We start from the raw sequence: 7270 nt of genomic DNA on the forward strand, positions 1-7270 counted from the left end.
TGCAGCTGTAATCGCAGCAAAAGGTGGTGTAACGAAGTATTAGGGTAAAGGGGCCGAATAATATTGCACTCCCCACTTTTCAGTTTTTGAATTTCCACAAAAATTTTAAATAACCAGTAAATTTCGTTCAACATCACAATTGTGTTCCACTTGTTGTTGATTCTTCACCAAAATTTTACATTTGGTATCTTTATGTTTGAAGCATGATATGTGGGAAAAGGTTGAAAAGTTCCAGGGGGCCGAATACTTTTGCAAGGCACTGAATATATACACTGCTCAAGAAAACAAAGGGAACATTAAAATACCACAGCCTAGATATCACTGAATTAAATATTTCAGTTGCAAATTTGTATTCATTATATCGCGGAATGTGTTGAGAACAATAAAACATAAAAACATAAAAATGATCAATGTAAATCAAAATGAATATCCCATGGAGGTCTGGTTTTGGAACAATACTCAAAATCAAAGGGGAAAATCAAATTACAGGCTGATCCAACTTCAGTGGAAATGCCTCAGGACAAGGAAATGATGTTCAGTTGTGTGCTTGTTGCCTCCATGTGCCTGTATTGCCAGTATGACCTCCCTACAATGCCTGGGCATGCTCCTGATGAGGCGGCAGATGGTCTCCTGAGGGATCTCCACCTAGACCTGGACTAAAGCATCTGCCAACTTATGGACAGTCTGTGGTGCAACGTGATGTTGGTGGATGGTGCGAGACATGATGTCCCAGATGTGTTCAATTGGATTCAGGTCTGGGTAACGGGCGGGCCAGTCCATAGCTTTAATGCCTTCACCTTGCAGGAACTGCTGACACACTCCAGCCACATGAGGTCTGGCATTGTCCTGCAGTAGGAGGAACCCAGGTCCAACCGCGCCAGCATGTGCTCACAAGTGGTCTGAGGATTTCATCTTGGTACCTAGTGGAGGTCAGGCTACCTCTGGCAAGCACATGGTGGGCTGTGCGGCCCACCAAAGAAATGCCACCTCACACCATTACTGACCCGCTGCCAAACCGGTTATGCTGAAGGATGTTGTAGACAGCAGATCGCGCTCCACGGCATCTACAGACTCTCATGTCTGTCACATGTGCTCAGTGTGAACCTGCTTTCATCTGTGAAGAACACAGGGCGCCAGTGGTGAATTTGCCAATCCTGGTGTTCTGTGGCAAATGCCAATCGTCCTGCATGGCGTTGGGCTGTGAGCACAACCCCCATCTGTGGACTTTGGGCACTCAGACCATCCTCATGAAGTGGGTTTCTAACTGTTTGTGCAGACAAATGCACATTTGTGGCTTGATTGAAGTAATTTTGCAGGGCTCTGCCAGTGCTCCTCCTGTTCCTTCTTGTACAAAGGCTGAGCTAGTGGTCCTGCTGCTGGGTTGTTGCCCTCCTACGGACCCCTCCACGTCTCCTGGTGTATTGGCCTGTCTCCTGGTAGCATCATCAGCCTGTGGACACTATGCTGACAGACTCAGCAAACCTTGCCATAGCTCGCAATTATGTGCCATCCTGGATGAGCTGCACTACCTGAGCCACTTGTGTGGGTTGTAGAGTCCGTCTCATGCTACCACGAGTGTGATAGCACAATGTCACGGAGTTACTGCGACAGAGCAGTACAAGAAGACCACGGCATCTGATGGCTTCTGCTTCATCTCTGAGAAGCACTTCTCCTGTGTATTAATGATGTTTTGTTTTCTTTCAGCAGGACAGGGGTTAATAGGCCATGTGGAAATTCCTGCTTTCAGGTGTGCTCGGTTAGCCACTCCTCTCTCCTATATAAGCTAGGCCTTCTGGTCAGATCTTTGACTGAAATAGCACTTGCTTGGTAGACCTGGAGTAGTGAGGAGTTTGGTGTTTGGCGAGCTGGAGGAATTTATTGTGCGACAGTTGTATGGTTTGTACGCTTGGAAAATTCCTCATCCTTACCTGCCTTATTTACTCTCCCCGTCCTTCACACCTAGGTGGTTACCTCTGTTATTTGTGAGAGCATATTTTGTGTGAGTGGAGTTTTCTTTTTACCCTTGTCTTCGTTCCCGTTTGTGGGGTTGGTGTACTGTTGTACACGGTAGCGCCTCTCTTCCCTGGGTGGGGAGGGGGACAGACGCAGGGCGGCAGTCAGGAGACAGAGCAAGGGTGGAGGCCCTGGCATCCTCGCCATCTGAGGTATCCCGGGGAACAGGGCTAGTTAGGGCGCCCCCTAGAGCTAGGGCCAGGAAAGGTGCCCCTAGTCCCAGTTTACTCGCCAGTCCAATCGTGACGCACAACCAACATTCAAAAGTGACCAAAACATCAGCCAGAAAGCATTGGTACTGAGATGTGGTCTGTGGTCCCCACCTGCAGAACCACTCCTTTATTTTCTTGATAATTGCCAATAATTTCCATCTGTTGTCTATTCCATTTGCACAACAGCATGTGAAATTGATTGTCAATCAGTGTTGCTTCCTAAGTGGACAGTTTGATTTCACAGATGTTTGATTTACTTGGAGTTATATTCTGTTAAGTGTTTTATTTTATTTTTTTGAGCAGTGTATATATTTTAATGACTATTTTGTTTTAAAATGATGTGTAAATGACTTAAAGAAGTTCTCTATGTAAATGCTCTGTTAAAATCGCATTGCAGTCTGATAGCAATCTCTCCACATTCAGATGTAAATCAGGTGCTAGGTGTGAAAAATCGGATTGTACTAACACTAAAAACGCATGACACTCGCATGACAATTGCATTGCACTCGTCCGACTCTACTGCATAAAAATTGGACCAATTCTTTATTCACTAGTGTGTATCCAGCCTAACGGTCTCACTACTTTTATGTGTCTTCTATAACGTGGTTGGAACTTGTTGGTCTGTTGTGAGAGAGACTCATGTAATGGTATTTTCAAGCTGGTTATTATATGCGGTGTCATCCTTCAACACAGTGTGATCCATGACGGGAAGCAAATAACAGAACTTGGTGGCACCTGGGCTCAGAGTTTGTGTGAGGCTGGGACTGTACAGAGGATCACAGCACCTGTAAGTACAGATTCCCTGACATGGCAAAATGGAGACTGGTCTGAAGCCCCCTCAGACACTGGATGCCAAGTCATGTAATCTGTCCCAGACTTGGAGACATTGGAAGGAAGAGTGTGCATAGTTTGTGGATCTGACAGTGGCCCTCACGGATGACAAAGGAAAGTAAAGCTGTTTTTTTACCTAAGTGGGGAAAATGGCAGAGAATTAGCCCACAAGACAAGACCAAGCTGCCCTATAAGCACTGTCCACTGCAAGTATTGTGGGAAAAGACATGAGAGAGAAAAAAAAAGCAAGTGGCCAGCATATGGGGAAGCCTGCAGGTCATGTGGCAAGAAGAATCATTTGTCAGCTATCTGCAGGCTGGAAACAGGCAAACAGTACAGACAGCTCCACCCTGTGACACCAGACACTGACAGTGCAGAGGACTGATTTTCTCACGCTACAGAGTTCATATGAGTTCATGCAGCCAGTGGGTGCAGCTTCGGTGACGGCACCACTAGTCACCAAAGCTCCGTTCCCTGCATTTCATTCATTCCCCAGTCACTTGCATCAGGGAGCGGCTGAATTAGCAGCGCTCCCGGTTGTAAATGTAAGTGCCCCAGATTATTATTATTATTATTTATTGTTATAGCGCCATTTATTCCATGGCGCTTTACATGGATTACTGCGTATGACTTGACAGTACGACGGACAGGTATGGGATATTGTTGCTTTTTTATTTTGCATTTTTTTTACAGAAGAGGGCTTCGCTTGGATTGAGTGTACAATAAAGATTAAGACCTGTGTGTTTAATTATTTCATTAACCCCTTCACGACATTCCCCGTACTAGTACGGCGCATGTCGTGTCTCCTCCTTTGATGTGGGCTCCGGCGGTGAGCCCACATCAAAGTCGCAACATGTAAGCTGTTTTGTACAGCTGACATGTGCACCACAATAGCGGCAGGTCGAATCGCGATCCACCTGCCGCTATTAGCCAGAGGCATTTAACTACCGTTTCCGGCCGCGCGGCCGGAAATGTGCGCATCGCCGACCCCCGTCACATGATTGGGGGTCAGCGATGCATTGACATAGTAACTAGAGGTCTCCTTGAGACCTCTATGGTTACTGATGCCGGCTAGTTGTGAGCTCCACCCTGCGGTTGGCGCTCATAGCAAGCCTGCAATTCAGCTACATAGGAGCAATCTGATGATCGCTGCTATGTAGCAGAGCAGATCAGGCTATGCCAGCTTCTAGCCTCCCATGGAGACTATTGAAGCATGGTAAAAAAAAAATGTTTTAAAAAATATGAAATTTTTTTTTTTAAATCACCCACCTTTCGCCCCATCCAAAATAAAACAATAAAAAAAAAATCAAACATACACATATTTGGTATCGCAGCGTTCAGAATCGCCTGATCTATCAATAAAAAAAACACTAACCTGATCGCTAAACAGCGTAGCGAGAAAAAAATTTGCAATGCCAGAATAACGTTTGTTTGGTCGCCGTGACATTGCATTAAAATGCAATAATGGGCGATCAAAAGAATGTATCTGCACAAAAGTGGTATCATTAAAAACGTCACCTCAGCACGCAAAAAATAAGCCCTAACCTGACCCAAGATCCCAAAAAATGGAGACGCTACGGGTATCGGAAAATGGTGCAATTTTTTTTTAGCAAAGTTTTGAATTTTTTTTTCACCACTTAGATAAAAAATAACCTAGACATGTTTGGTGTCTATGAACTCGTAATGACCTGGAAAATCACAATGGCAGGTCAGTTTTAGCGTTTACTGAACCTAGCAAAAAACAAGTGTGGGATTGCACTTTTTTTGCAATTTCACCACACATGGAATTGTTTTCCCGTTTTCTAGTACAAGACATGGTAAAACCAATGGTGTCGTTCAAAAGTACAACTCGTCCCGCAAAAAATAAGCCCTCACATGGCTATATTGATGGAAAAATAAAAAAGTTATGGCTTTGGGAAGGAGGGGAGCAAAAAACAAAAAAGGGTTGCGTCTTGAAGGGGTTAAAAGACTTTATTCTTAATGTGTGTATTTTAACCCTTTCCTACTATTGGATTAATAATGGATAGGTGTCTTATTGACACCTCTCCATTATTAACCAGGCTTCATGTCACCTTACAATAGCAAGGTGACATTAACACTTTATTACCCCATATGCCAATGCTACAGGGCAGTGCGAAGAGAGAGGCTAAGTACCAGAATAGAGGTGCATCTTACAGATGCGCCTTTTCCGGGGTGACTGGGGCAGATGTTTTTAGCCGGGGGAGGACAATAACCATGGTCCTTTTCTAGGCTATTAATATCTGCACTCAGTCACTGGCTTTCCCTCTCTGTCGGAGAATATAGCACGGGAGCCCACGCCAGTTTTGTCCGTGAATTAACCCTTTAATTTAACACCTACAGCACCCAAATTTTAAACACACACACTACTAAGATTACTAGTGAGGGACATATAAAAATCAAACTGTTCTGCAATGGTTTACTGTATGTAAACCATGTCTCATATCCTGTCGGGTTCAGTAATGATTTTACAGAACCCGACAATTGAATTATTTACCGGCTATTCAGCTATCTAGCTCTGTTTGAAATATAAATATATTTATGTGACTCACTGAAAAAAAAATAAAAAATAATATATATATATATATATATATATATATATGTATTATTATTATACATTTTTATAGCACCATTTATTCCATGGTGCTTTAAATGTGATTGGGGCAAATATATACAAGTACAATAAACATGAGTAAAACAAGGCACACACAAGTACAGGAGGAGAGAGGACCCTGCCCGTGAGGGCTCACAGTCTACAGGGGATGGGTGAGGATACACTAGGAGAGGGTAGAGCTGGTCATACGGTGGTTCAGTAGACTGGGGATCACTGCAGGTTGTAGGCTTTTCGGAAGAGGTGGGTCTTCAGGTTCCTTTTGAAGGTTTCCGTGGTAGGCGAGAGCCTGATATGTTGGGGTAGAGTTCCAGAGTATAGGGGAAGCATGGGAGAAGTCTTGGATGCGGTTGTAGGAGGAAGAGATGAGAGAGGAGTAGAGAAGGAGATCATGAGATGATTGAAGGTTGCGTGTAGGTAGGTATCAGGAGACCATGTCACAGATGTATGGAGGAGTCAGGTTCTGACTTGCTTTGTATGTCATTGTTAGTGTTTTGAACTGTAGCCTCTGGGCAATAGGAAGCCAATGAAGAGCCTAGCAGAGAGGAGAGGCTGGGGAGTAACGGGGAGACAGGTTTATTAGTCAGGCAGCAGAGCGTAGGATGGATTAGAGTGGTGCCAGAGTGCTAGAGGGGAGGCCAGAGAGTAGGAGGTTGCAGTAGTCTAGGTAGGAGATGATAATGTCATGTACTAGTGTTTTTGTGGTTTCATGGTGAAGGAATGCATGGATCCGGGAAATGTTTTTGAGTTGGAATCGGCAAGAGGAGGCAAGGGCTTGGATATCTTGCTTGAAAGAGAGGGTAGAGTCAAGGATCACCCCGAGGCACCGAGCATGTGGGACCGGGGAAAGTGAGCAGCCATTGACATTGATGGATAGGTCGGGTGGAGGGGTAGAGTGAGGTCGGGGAAAAATGATGAATTCTGTTTTGTCCATGTTCAGTTTTAGAAAACGAGCAGAGAAGAAGGATGAAATAGCAGACAGACATTGTAGGAGTTTGGTCAGTAAGGAATTGAGGTTGGGTCCAGATAGGTAGATCTGCGTGTCATCAGCGTAGAGATGACATTGTTAAACATGGGATTCTATGAGCTGTCCCAGGCCGAAGGTGTAGATGGAGAAGAGTAGGGGTCCTAGAACTGAGTCTTGGGGAACACCGACAGACAGGGGGCGAGATGAGGAGGTGGTGTGGGAGAGGGAGACACTGAATGTCCTGTCTGTTAGATATGATGAGATCCAGGATAGGGCCAAGTCTGTGATGCCAAGAGATCAGAGAATCTGTAACAGGAGGGAGTGGTCCACAGTGTCAAAGGCAGAAGACATGTCCAGGAGGAGGAGGACAGAGTAGTGCCGCCTGCTCTTGGTGGTTAGTAGGTCATTAGTCACTTTAGTTAGGGCAGTTTCAGTTGAGTGATGTGGTCGGAAGCCAGATTGTAACTGGTCAAAGAGGGAGCAGGAGGAGAGGTGGGAGGACAGTTCAAGATGGACATGCTGTTCCAGTAGTTTTGAGGCATATATCGGGCGATAGCTGGACACAGAGGATGGGCCGAGGGAGGATAGGTGTGATTGATGCGTGTTTGAAGGATGAGG

Source organism: Ranitomeya variabilis, chromosome 4 (assembly GCF_051348905.1).
Source record: "Ranitomeya variabilis isolate aRanVar5 chromosome 4, aRanVar5.hap1, whole genome shotgun sequence".
Lineage (NCBI taxonomy): Eukaryota > Metazoa > Chordata > Amphibia > Anura > Dendrobatidae > Ranitomeya > Ranitomeya variabilis.